The following is a 14,558-nucleotide window of genomic DNA, read 5'->3' as shown; positions in this document are numbered from 1 at the left end:
TACTGGTACTATTGTATTAAACAAGGCATGGATAGTATATAACGGATGCGAAGTAGGGAGAAAGCATTTAAAAATATCACGAGCCCTGTAACAAAATAGGAGGAAAACAGCAGGCGACTCTGGCACTCTGTAGCAACAGCGGCTGCAATTTAAAAATAGCCTGAAGGACAGGAGAGACTTTGTTTCACTAAAACCATGAATCAGGAATTAAACAGTAAAATAAGCTAAGAGAGAATATAGCAGGCGGATAAATAAAGAGATAAGAAAGTGTAGACATTATAAAGTAGGCTTTGATTGGAGAAATTAAGTGATGTGACTAATAAATTATTATTTGGGAAAGTGGGTAGCTCTACCTTGGAAAATAGTAAATAAAAGGTGTATAATGCGATGGGAGTGTTTAGGGAAAATAAATAGTGGCATGGCAACAAATGGACTGTTTCTCCTCAGCATATAGAGATAGCGGAATTTAATAAAGCCATGGAGGTGCTGAAAGAAGCGCGCGTGAATTCTACCAAATTCAGCTTGAATATGAAAGACCAAACTGGATAATGGAGGACACAATTACCCGGTAAACAGGATAAATAAAAGAAACGATTCAGGGAGGCAATTAGGAATTGGAACAATCACATAAAACCATAATAAGAAGCTCAATTTACCAGCGTTCTGATGTCAACGTTCTATCATCAGAAAATACATTACGATGGGGGACAGATATGATTCTGCTTGCCCTCGCAGACGTGCGAGTGGTTAGCAGAGCTATAGAAAATATCTAAGCGTAAGAAGTGGTAGATGAGGAGCTAACAAGTATGGGGGAAAATGAGTGTAAGGTGACACTGGAACTTAGTGCGGTAGCAGAGAATGCCGCTATACAGGAGTTTGCATCTATTTCAAAAGAGCAACAACTAATCGTTTTGAGGTTAGTAAGAATGGAATTTTCACCAAGCGGTGTATAGTCTCTGATCGATCAATAAGTGGTTCAAAGAGATTACAGTTTATATATGTGATGAAATAGGTACTAGATCACGTTTTACCTAACTTCTAGGAAGGTACCGATGTGATTTACAAATTGCCCCACTTGGAATCATTTTGCATTGAATCAACAGTTTCAGTGGTGATAAAATACTTGGAGAAGTTGTTATTAGCGTCAAAAGACGGAAAATAAACGTATATGATAAATCACCAACTTCGTAAAATTAGTTAGAAGAAAAGCAAAATGTAACATATTGGTGTTATCAATATCTGAGGGCAAGATACAGATAACCGACCAGGAAGAAACTATGCGTTCTGAGCATGGCTAAAACTTTTATCGCATGCGCAGGAAAAGTAAGGGGATTTTAGTTTTGTTAGACATTCTATAGCGTCATTTTCTGAAACTGCTGAAAGACGCTTAGAGAAAAAATCTATATATATGTAATACTATTGGCTTGCTGATTTAAAAGGTAACATTGTGAATGTTAACGAAATGTACATTTCTTTTCCAGAAAAAAGGGGTTACATTTTCTCTGGTCAAAATGTCATTGGAGACTGTGGTACTGAGGAAAGCAGTTAGAGATATTTGGTCACTTTAAAAGTCTTAGTATCAGGTTAATACTATAACTGGAGTTCCGGATAAGTGAGGCGAGCTTATGTGTATTCTTGGCCTATATGAGATAGTGGATTTCCTTTGGAAGGGTTTTTTTCAGTTCAGTTTCAAATTGGGTATGCAGAAGGATGGAAATGTTTTTGAAAATGTAGTTAAGTTGTTTCTAAAGAAAAGAGAGTGGAAACATTTTAATGGTGTCAAATGCCCTGAACCCTAAGAATTTCCCGTGAAGACTGATCAACTTCACTAGAAATTGTTGGAACAGGTGGGATTTAATTATAAAATGATTGAGAAACACCAGTCTCTATTCAAAGTGTACCATCACTTTGAAATTCTATTATTTCTTGAATTGACTAGTTATTCAAATAGGTTTATTTTTATTTAACATGGGTTCATAGGAGAGAATATCAGTTCCCTGGGGTTATGGTCTTTGGGTAAATACAAAATGTGCTTAGTTCATTCTACATATAAAATATAAAATGGAAATATATGTTAACAAGTGTTAGTGTTTAAATACTGGAGAGTCGAGACCAAATCACGGGCGCTGGACAGAGTGGATTTCAGTTGTAACAAAAGGCAGTTTTATTGAGTCAAAAGATATCTTGTCCCGCAGTTTTACGTGCACGGATCTGGTTCATAAACTCGGCAAGGAGTCAGGTGAAAAAGAGACTTATACATTGGTTTGGGGCAGATTTTATACATGGAATATGTAGGTGGAGTCTTGTCGTGTTGGTCTTCTGAATGGTCCCGTAGGGTTGGAGGCGGACCTGCTCTAGCCAGAGCAGGAGCCCCATTGGTGCTCAGCAGAGTCTTGTTCTGAGCACCCGACCAGTAGAGGGGGGTGAGATGAGTGTTTATACAAGGAGATATTTGTGTCAGGGGATCCTGAGACAGGAGAGCAGAGGGGGTCGTGAAACAACAGAACAGAGGGGGTCATGAAACAACAGAACAGAGGGGGTCGTGAAACAACAGATCAGAGGGGGTCGTGAAACAAGAGATCAGAGGGGGTCGTGAAACAACAGAGCTGAGGGGGTCGTGAAACAACAGAGCAGAGGGGGTCGTGAAACAACAGAGCAGAGGAGGTCGTGAAACAACAGAGCAGAGGGGGTCGTGAAACAACAGAGCTGAGGGGGTCGTGAAACAACAGAGCTGAGGGGGTCGTGAAACAACAGAGCTGAGGGGGTCGTGAAACAAGAGAACAGAGGGGGTCGTGAAACAACAGATCAGAGGGGGTCGTGAAACAAGAGAACAGAGGGGGTCGTGAAACAACAGAGCAGAGGGGGTTGTGAAACAACAGAGCTGAGGGGGTCGTGAAACAACAGATCAGAGGGGGTCGTGAAACAACAGAGCTGAGGGGGGGGGCAGTTTTATTGCTGGTTGTGTGACCTGGTTCTTGTTTTAGCAGGGGTACGTAAAATGACTTGAGTCAGGCGGTTTAGCTTAGCGCTGTATAATATATGAGCTATGTGTATGAATGTTTATATATATATATATATATGACAATAGCTTTGACTGTTGAATCAGATATTAGGTCTTATCTATACAACTATAAGCCCAGGGGTCGTAAATCCCTAGTTATTATCTTATTTTCCGGTCATGTCAGAGGGCTTTTAAAGAACGCTAATAATCGTTATCTCACGCCACTATTTCTTAGGCTTCCCTCTCGCATGGAACCTCTTGTCTATAGATTTGGCTTTTATCCCATTCCTCTAGATTTTGGTGTCCCTCTTCTCCTCATTTGGAGTTTATTTCAGTACTATTTGTTGAATTGGAACAATGATCAATACTCCCACAATTCAAATGACCATTCCAGTTATCTTGTCCACATAGCATTCCCTTCCTGTCTCCCCACGCCTAGTATTTGTACAAGATCACCGTCCTATCCCCCAGCACCTATTTAATATCCCGTCTAAATCTCAGGCGAATATGCCTCTCATGATTAAGTTTAGTTTATTTACGGTAGTGCACATTCAAACACAGTTTTTTTCGAACCTGCCAAGTGTATATCGGTTATACAAAACCCAGTGTATGTTGGTCATATAAAACCCTGTGGGAATAGCAAAGCTCCCATTATTGATGAATTCTGAAAATTTTAGAACATCAAATCAACAAACTGAAATCCCCCCAGAATCAAGAATATAGGCTACTGACCTGCTGCCGACTGGGAAAAGCACTGTTTGTTGGATCTAGTCACGTCCCTGTCATCTGGGGTGTATACCGGCCTGTTTTTAACCTCAATTCAGAAGCCAGGTCTTAATAACGGGCCCAGACCCGCTCGTGCACGATTTTTCCGGCGTACGACCTCCAGATGGCAGGGATAGATATTTTAGATCCCGGTTCGAAGGACCAATTAATATAGAATTTTATTCCTCTGTTCTAATATCCAATTAAAATGAAACACTCTGTCAATTCATAAGAATTTGTAAGACCCTTATTTTATAGGAATGGACAGAGCCCGGTCTTAAAGTCAAATAGCAGCCTTTATTCACGAGAGTACTGAACACGATACAGTTTACCACAGGTTATAAACTGAAAATGACGTCATTAGTTTCAACACCAACCCGTGCCATCTCCGTTCCAGTACAAAGGCTGTATGGTTCTGACATCGTCTCTCCCTATTAAGATCATATAATTTATGAGTCAAGATCTTCTTGTGTAGATAAGCATTCTAGCCAGTCTGAAGATATCGTTGATTCATTTCTACCAAGGAACAGACAGTCATTGTTCTAACTCTTGACCACATTCACACACATTATATTCAGTACTGGGATCAAGAAAGAAAACTCATACATATACAGTAACATAATAGTATTGTGATTAGTACATATACAGTAACGTAATAGTATTCGGATTAGTCAGTCCTGATTGAAATGTATACATAATTAGTCATCATTGATAAAAATTCCCTTAACAGCAACACTGAAGAAAAACATATTGGAGAATAACAACAATCTCAAAAAAGAGGAATTGTGTAAATCAGGACCACAATTCTTCCTCCTGCCCCACCTATTGTCCCTGTGTAAATCAGGAACACCATTCTTCCTCCTGGCCCCACCTATTGTCCCTGTGTAAATCAGGAACACCATTCTTCCTCCTGCCCCACCTATTGTCCCTGTGTAAATCAGGAACACCATTCTTCCTCCTGCTCCACCTATTGTCCCTGTGTAAATCAGGACCACCATTCTTCGTCCTGCCCCACCTATTGTCCCTGTGTAAATCAGGACCACCATTCTTCCTCCTGGCCCATCCTATTGTCCCTGTGTAAATCAGGACCACCATTCTTCCTCCTGCTCCACCTATTGTCCCTGTGTAAATCAGGAACACCATTCTTCCTCCTGCTCCACCTATTGTCCCTGTGTAAATCAGGACCACCATTCTTCGTCCTGCCCCACCTATTGTCCCTGTGTAAATCAGGACCACCATTCTTCCTCCTGGCCCACCTATTGTCCCTGTGTAAATCAGGACCACCATTCTTCCTCCTGCTCCACCTATTGTCCCTGTGTAAATCAGGACCACCATTCTTCCTCCTGCCCCACCTATTGTCCCTGTGTAAATCAGGAACACCATTCTTCCTCCTGACCCACCTATTGTCCCTGTGTAAATCAGGACCACCATTCTTCCTCCTGCCCCACCTATTGTCCCTGTGTAAATCAGGAACACCATTCTTCCTCCTGACCCACCTATTGTCCCTGTGTAAATCAGGACCACCATTCTTCCTCCTGCCCCACCTATTGTCCCTGTGTAAATCAGGAACACCATTCTTCCTCCTGCCCCACCTATTGTCCCTGTGTAAATCAGGAACACCATTCTTCCTCCTGCCCCACCTATTGTCCCTGTGTAAATCAGGAACACCATTCTTCCTCCTGCCCCACCTATTGTCCCTGTGTAAATCAGGACCACCATTCTTCCTCCTGCCCCACCTATTGTCCCTGTGTAAATCAGGAACACCATTCTTCCTCCTGCCCCACCTATTGTCCCTGTGTAAATCAGGAACACCATTCTTCCTCCTGCCCCACCTATTGTCCCTGTGTAAATCAGGACCACCATTCTTCCTCCTGCCCCACCTATTGTCCCTGTGTAAATAAGGAACACCATTCTTCCTCCTGCCCCACCTATTGTCCCTGTGTAAATCAGGACCACCATTCTTCCTCCTGCCCCACCTATTGTCCCTGTGTAAATCAGGAACACCATTCTTCCTCCTGCCCCACCTATTGTCCCTGTGTAAATCAGGGCCACCATTCTTCCTCCTGCCCCACCTATTGTCCCTGTATGAATATTAGTTGGCATCTAATTGAAGAACATACTGCTTTATAGATCCCAGCCTGACAAACAATTGTTTGGTTCTGACTTTGAGCACTTGCACTAGGCCTCCATTGAGTCTCCATGTGTCAAGCAGTACAGAGAAACACCCTCTAGATGACAGCAGAGGCTCTTGGATGTACCCTGTCTAACCACTGGGCCTCCATTGGGTCTCCATGTGTCAAGCAGTACAGATAAACACCCTCTAGATGACAGCAGAGGCTCTTGGATGTACCCTGTCTAACCACTGGGCCTCCATTGGGTCTCCATGTGTCAAGCAGTACAGAGAAACACCCTCTAGATGACAGCAGAGGCTCTTGGATGTACCCTGTCTAACCACTGGGCCTCCATTGAGTCTCCATGTGTCAAGCAGTACAGAGAAACACCCTCTAGATGACAGCAGAGGCTCTTGGATGTACCCTGTCTAACCACCAGTTTAATGACCTTGTTCCATCAATATGTCCATACTACTTCATAACCGATTTGAGGTCTTGACCAGTAATGTCCCATTGGGCTCAACCAAGCCCAGAGGTTCTAGAAAGAGGACTGACTTTCATACCAACTCCTAAACAGGAGGACTGACTTCCATACCAACTCCTAAACAGGTGGACTGACTTCCATACCAACTCCTAAACAGGAGGACTGACATCCATACCAACTCCTAAACAGGAGGACTGACTTTCATACCAACTCCTAAACAGGAGGACTGACTTCCATACCAACTCCTAAACAGGAGGACTGACTTCCATACCAACTCCTAAACAGGAGGACTGACTTCCATACCAACTCCTAAACAGGAGGACTGACTTCCATACCAACTCCTAAACAGATGGACTGACTTCCATACCAACTCCTAAACAGGAGGACTGACTTCCATACCAACTCCTAAACAGGTGGACTGACTTCCATACCAACTCCTAAACAGGAGGACTGACTTCCATACCAACTCCTAAACAGGAGGACTGACTTCCATACCAACTCCTAAACAGGAGGACTGACTTCCATACCAACTCCTAAACAGGAGGACTGACTTCCATACCAACTCCTAAACAGATGGACTGACTTCCATACCAACTCCTAAACAGGTGGACTGACTTCCATACCAACTCCTAAACAGGAGGACTGACTTTCATACCAACTCCTAAACAGGAGGACTGACTTCCATACCAACTCCTAAACAGGAGGGCTGACTTCCATACCAACTCCTAAACAGGAGGACTGGGAGGAACCAACTCCTAAACAGGTGGACTGACTTTCATACCAACTCCTGAACAGGAGGACTGACTTTCATACCAACTCCTAAACAGGAGGACTGACTTCCATACCAACTCCTGAACAGGAGGACTGACTTTCATACCAACTCCTAAACAGGAGGACTGACTTCCATACCACCTCCTAAACAGGAGGACTGACTTACATACCAACTCCTAAACAGGAGGACTGACTTCCATACCAACTCCTAAACAGGAGGACTGACTTCCATACCAACTCCTAAACAGGAGGACTGACTTTCATACCAACTCCTAAACAGGAGGACTGACTTCCATACCAACTCCTAAACAGGTGGACTGACTTCCATACCAACTCCTAAACAGGAGGACTGACTTTCATACCAACTCCTAAACAGGAGGACTGACTTCCATGCCAACTCCTAAACAGGAGGACTGACTTCCATACCAACTCCTAAACAGGAGGACTGACTTCCATACCAACTCCTAAACAGGAGGACTGACTTCCATACCAACTCCTAAACAGGAGGACTGGGAGGAACCAACTCCTAAACAGGAGGACTGACTTTCATACCAACTCCTAAACAGGAGGACTGACTTCCATACCACCTCCTAAACAGGAGGACTGACTTACATACCAACTCCTAAACAGGAGGACTGACTTCCATACCAACTCCTAAACAGGAGGACTGACTTCCATACCAACTCCTAAACAGGAGGACTGGGAGGAGCTCCGGAGGGGATCTACACGTCCATCATAGAAGATTGAAGTTATCAGATCATTATGAATATGAAACAGATTTTCCTCATATACTATTTCCAAACCCTCCACATTGGGAACCTCAGTCGGAGTCCGTGTCAGAAACTATACAGACTTATACGTAGGGATGTGGCTTCCTTTTCACAATTCAGAATCAGACCTGTTTATCAGCTTAACCTTATACATGTTAAACAAATCAATCTCCAGAAATATAGTGATTAAACCAGCAGGTAAGGGGTCTCAGATTGTTGTAATGGATAAAGTGAATATCTTCTTGAAGCCAATAGACAATAGGATCATGTTAAACCAGCAGATAAGGGGTCTCAGATTGTTGTAATGGATAAAGTGAATATCTTCTTGAAGCCAATAGACAATAGGATCATGTTAAACCAGCAGATAAGGGGTCTCAGATTGTTGTGATGGATAAAGTGAATATCTTCTTATAGCCAATAGACAATAGGATCATGTTAAACCAGCAGATAAGGGTCTCAGATTGTTGTAATGGATAAAGTGAATATCTTCTTGAAGCCAATAGACAATAGGATCATGTTAAACACTATGTTCCATTGTCCCTCTCAACACAACCAGAAAACACAAAGATGGATCCAGGAGATAAACTGTATGAGGATAAGTACATTACAGATAAACAGATGGTCTTTTAGGGACAGATTCTCCAAGGCCCAGACAGTTATACTTACTGCCTAAAATACAGAGACGTGGGCGGTTTCCTGCAGCTGACCAATAGGAAGTGATTCTGTCTCAGAGACATGGGTGGTTCCCTGCAGCTGACCAATAGGAAGTGATTGTGTCTGAGACGTGGGCGGTTCCCTGCAGCTGACCAATAGGAAGTGATTCTGTCTCAGAGACATGGGTGGTTCCCTGCAGCTGACCAATAGGAAGTGATTGTGTCTGAGACGTGGGCGGTTCCCTGCAGCTGACCAGTAGGAAGTAATTGTGTCTGAGACGTGGGCGGTTCCCTGCAGCTGACCAGTAGGAAGTGATTGTGTCTGAGATGTGGGCGGTTCCCTGCAGCTGACCAATAGGAAGTGATTGTGTCTGAGATGTGGGCGGTTCCCTGCAGCTGACCAATAGGAAGTGATTGTGTCTGAGATGTGGGCGGTTCCCTGCAGCTGACCAATAGGAAGTGATTGTGTCTGAGACGTGGGCGGTTCCCTGCAGCTGACCAATAGGAAGTGATTGTGTCTGAGATGTGGGCGGTTCCCTGCAGCTGACCAATAGGAAGTGAATGTTTCTCAGAGATGTGGGCGGTTCCCTGCAGCTGACCAATAGTAAGTGATTGTGTCTCAGAATCTTACTGTATTGCTGAATATTTGGACTTTTATATCAACCCTCTATCCCAGAAACACCCAGCTATGTTCAGGATACTGATGAATGGAGGGTTTATTGTAGTACTGACTGTTATATCAACCCTCTATCCCAGAAACACCCAGCTATGTTCAGGATACTGAAGAATGGAGGGTTTATTACTATTGTTACTGTTATATCAACCCTCTATCCCAGAAACACCCAGCTATGTTCAGGATACTGAAGAATGGAGGGTTTATTACTATTGTATTGCTCTTTTTATTAACTCAGCTAGATGTGACAATGCTTATTGTAAATAGCACCTGTATCACCTGATGCAGCATAGTGTCTATCAATACATAGACTGAAGCATGATGATGGGGTTTGTCTAACTACATTATCACCTGTATCACCTGATGCAGCATAGTGTCTATCAATACATAGACTGAAGCATGATGGGGTTTGTCTCTCTACATTATCACCTGTATCACCTGATGCAGCATAGTGGCTATAAATACATAGGCTGAAGCATGATGGGGTTTGTCTCTCTACATTATCACCTGTATCAACTGATGCAGCATAGTGTCTATAAATACATAGGCTGAAGCATGATGGGGTTTGTCTCTCTACATTATCACCTGTATCACCTGATGCAGCATAGTGGCTATAAATACATAGACTGAAGCATGATGGGGTTTGTCTCTCTACATTATCACCTGTATCAACTGATGCAGCATAGTGGCTATAAATACATAGACTGAAGCATGATGATGGGGTTTGTCTCTCTACATTATCACCTGTATCAACTGATGCAGCATAGTGGCTATAAATACATAGACTGAAGCATGATGGGGTTTGTCTAACTACATTATCACCTGTATCACCTGATGCAGCATCGTGACTATAAATACACAGGCTGAAGCATGATGGGGTTTGTCTGTCTACATTATCACCTGTATCAACTGATGCAGCATAGTGGCTATAAATACATAGACTGAAGCATGATGGGGTTTGTCTCTCTACATTATCACCTGTATCAACTGATGCAGCATAGTGGCTATAAATACATAGACTGAAGCATGATGATGGGGTTTGTCTAACTACATTATCACCTGTATCACCTGATGCAGCATCGTGACTATAAATACACAGGCTGAAGCATGATGGGGTTTGTCTGTCTACATTATCACCTGTATCAACTGATGCAGCATAGTGGCTATAAATACATAGGCTGAAGCATGATGGGGTTTGTCTAACTACATTATCACCTGATGCAGCATAGTGTCTATAAATACTGGTCTAGGAGGTGTCCACATGGACTGATAAACACTCCTAACAACCCACCACTAGGAGGTGTAAACATGGTCTGATAAACACTCCTAACAACCAGACCACTAGGAGGTGTCCACATGGTCTGATAAACACTCCTAACAACCCCACCACTAGGAGGTGTCCACATGGTCTGATAAACACTCCTAACAACCCCACCACTAGGAGGTGTCCACATGGTCTGATAAACACTCCTAACAACCAGACCACTAGGAGGTGTCCACATGGTCTGATAAACACTCCTAACAACCCCACCACTAGGAGGTGTCCACATGGTCTGATAAACACTCCTAACAACCCCACCACTAGGAGGTGTCCACATGGTCTGATAAACACTACTAACATCCCCACCTCTAGGAGGTGTCCACATGGTCTGATAAACACTCCTAACAACCCCACCACTAGGAGGTGTCCACATGGTCTGATAAACACTCCTAACAACCCCACCACTAGGAGGTGTCCACATGGTCTGATAAACACTCCTAACAACCCCACCACTAGTAGGTGTCCACATGGTCTGATAAACACTCCTAACAACCCCACCACTAGGAGGTGTCCACATGGTCTGATAAACACTCCTAACAACCCCACCACTAGGAGGTGTCAACATGGTCTGATTAACACTCCTAACAACCCCACCACTAGGAGGTGTCCACATGGTCTGAGAAACACTCCTAACAACCCCACCACTAGGAGGTGTCCACATGGTCTGATAAACACTCCTAACAACCCCACCACTAGGAGGTGTCCACATGGTCTGATAAACACTCCTAACAACCCCACCACTAGGAGGTGTCCACATGGTCTGATTAACACTCCTAACAACCCCACCACTAGGAGGTGTCCACATGGTCTGATTAACACTCCTAACAACCCCACCACTAGGAGGTGTCCACATGGTCTGATTAACACTCCTAACAACCCCACCACTAGGAGGTGTCCACATGGTCTGATAAACACTCCTAACAACCCCACCACTAGGAGGTGTCCACATGGTCTGATTAACACTCCTAACAACCCCACCACTAGGAGGTGTCCACATGGTCTGATAAACACACCTAACAACCCCACCACTAGGAGGTGTCCACATGGTCTGATAAACACACCTAACAACCCCACCACTAGGAGGTGTCCACATGGTCTGATAAACACTCCTAACAACCTGACCACTAGGAGGTGTCCACATGGTCTGATAAACACTCCTAACAACCTGACCACTAGGAGGTGTCCACATGGTCTGATAAACACTCCTAACAACCTGACCACTAGGAGGTGTCCACATGGTCTGATAAACACTCCTAACAACCTGACCACTAGGAGGTGTCCACATGGTCTGATAAACACTCCTAACAACCTGACCACTAGGAGGTGTCCACATGGTCTGATAAACACTCCTAACAACCTGACCACTAGGAGGTGTCCACATGGTCTGATAAACACTCCTAACAACCTGACCACTAGGAGGTGTCCACATGGTCTGATAAACACTCCTAACAACCAGACCACTAGGAGGTGTCCACATGGTCTGATTAACACTCCTAACAACCCCACCACTAGGAGGTGTCCACATGGTCTGATAAACACCCCTAACAACCCCACCACTAGGAGGTGTCCACATGGTCTGATAAACACTCCTAACAACCCCACCACTAGGAGGTGTCCACATGGTCTGATAAACACTCCTAACAACCCCACCACTAGGAGGTGTCCACATGGTCTGATAAACACTCCTAACAACCCCACCACTAGGAGGTGTCCACATGGTCTGATTAACACTCCTAACAACCCCACCACTAGGAGGTGTCCACATGGTCTGATTAACACTCCTAACAACCCCACCACTAGGAGGTGTCCACATGGTCTGATTAACACTCCTAACAACCCCACCACTAGGAGGTGTCCACATGGTCTGATAAACACTCCTAACAACCCCACCACTAGGAGGTGTCCACATGGTCTGATTAACACTCCTAACAACCCCACCACTAGGAGGTGTCCACATGGTCTGATAAACACACCTAACAACCCCACCACTAGGAGGTGTCCACATGGTCTGATAAACACACCTAACAACCCCACCACTAGGAGGTGTCCACATGGTCTGATAAACACTCCTAACAACCTGACCACTAGGAGGTGTCCACATGGTCTGATAAACACTCCTAACAACCTGACCACTAGGAGGTGTCCACATGGTCTGATAAACACTCCTAACAACCTGACCACTAGGAGGTGTCCACATGGTCTGATAAACACTCCTAACAACCCCACCACTAGGAGGTGTCCACATGGTCTGATTAACACTCCTAACAACCCCACCACTAGGAGGTGTCCACATGGTCTGATAAACACCCCTAACAACCCCACCACTAGGAGGTGTCCACATGGTCTGATAAACACTCCTAACAACCCCACCACTAGGAGGTGTCCACATGGTCAGATATTTTTTTATTTTTTTATTTCACCTTTATTTAACCAGGTAGGCTAGTTGAGAACAAGTTCTCATTTGCAACTGCGACCTGGCCAAGATAAAGCATAGCAGAGTGATCAGACAACACAGAGTTACACATGGAGTAAACAATTAACAAGTCAATAACACAGTAGAGAAAAAATGGGCAGTCTATATACAATGTGTGCAAAAGGCATGAGGAGGTAGGCGAATAATTACAATATTGCAGATTAACACTGGAGTGATAAATGATCAGATGGTCATGTACAGGTAGAGATATTGGTGTGCAAAAGAGCAGAAAAGTAAATAAATAAAAACAGTATGGGGATGAGGTAGGTGAAAATGGGTGGGCTATTTACCAATAGATTATGTACAGCTGCAGCGATCGGTTAGCTGCTCAGATAGCAGATGTTTGAAGTTGGTGAGGGAGATAAAAGTCTCCAACTTCAGCGATTTTTGCAATTCGTTCCAGTCACAGGCAGCAGAGTACAGGTAGAGATATTGGTGTTGCACATATGGAGCCTCAACAAACAGTTATGATTATTATTAATGACACAAAACATGGAGGTGATAAATATCAGTCACAACTACATGTTCATGTGATGCATTAAATCACCTGACTGTTTGGATGTGTCTGTTAGTAAATTATTCATTTCTAAGAGATAATGAATAAATGAGAACAATTGACATTCAATAATTAGTTGTGACTGTGTTAAACACAACCAACATGTTGGATCTCTGTTTAGTTGTCACTGTGTTAACCACAACCAACATGTTGGATCTCTGTTTAGTTGTCACTGTGTTAACCACAACCAACATGTTGGATCTCTGTTTAGTTGTCACTGTGTTAACCACAACCAACATGTTGGATCTCTGTTTAGTTGTCACTGTTAACCACAACCAACATGTTGGATCTCTGTTTAGTTGTCACTGTGTTAAACACAACCAACATGTTGGATCTCTGTTTAGTTGTCACTGTGTTAACCACAACCAACATGTTGGATCTCTGTTTAGTTGTCACTGTGTTAACCACAACCAACATGTTGGATCTCTGTTTAGTTGTCACTGTGTTAACCACAACCAACATGTTGGATCTCTGTTTAGTTGTCACTGTGTTAACCACAACCAACATGTTGGATCTCTGTTTAGTTGTCACTGTGTTAACCACAACCAACATGTTGGATCTCTGTTTAGTTGTCACTGTGTTAACCACAACCAACATGTTGGATCTCTGTTTAGTTGTCACTGTGTTAACCACAACCAACATGTTGGATCTCTGTTTAGTTGTCACTGTGTTAACCACAACCAACATGTTGGATCTCTGTTTAGTTGTCACTGTGTTAACCACAACCAACATGTTGGATCTCTGTTTAGTTGTCACTGTGTTAACCACAACCAACATGTTGGATCTCTGTTTAGTTGTCACTGTGTTAACCACAACCAACATGTTGGATCTCTGTTTAGTTGTCACTGTGTTAACCACAACCAACATGCTGGATCTCTGTTTAGGGGTTTGTGCTCTAAAATGAGTCTCTCTGGGGAGAGAGAGGAGGGGGGCCCAGCCTCTAAAATGAGTCTCTCTCGGGGGAGAGAGGAGGGGGGCCC

The 14,558-nt window shown here is 43.7% G+C and overlaps 1 protein-coding gene across 1 annotated transcript in view; it reads left to right on the top strand.

Annotated features, from left to right (window-relative positions):
• LOC135571042 (NACHT, LRR and PYD domains-containing protein 12-like) overlaps positions 1-14,558 on the top strand; it is a gene marked incomplete at its 3' end in the record, with an annotated part of 106,640 nt that overhangs the window by 27,695 nt on the left and 64,387 nt on the right.

The sequence above is a fragment of the Oncorhynchus nerka genome, unplaced genomic scaffold, assembly GCF_034236695.1.
Source record: "Oncorhynchus nerka isolate Pitt River unplaced genomic scaffold, Oner_Uvic_2.0 unplaced_scaffold_832, whole genome shotgun sequence".
In the NCBI taxonomy this organism is placed as follows: Eukaryota; Metazoa; Chordata; class Actinopteri; order Salmoniformes; family Salmonidae; genus Oncorhynchus; species Oncorhynchus nerka.
Note: the sequence above shows the minus strand (reverse complement) of the source record. Positions and strands in the feature narration are given on the sequence as shown.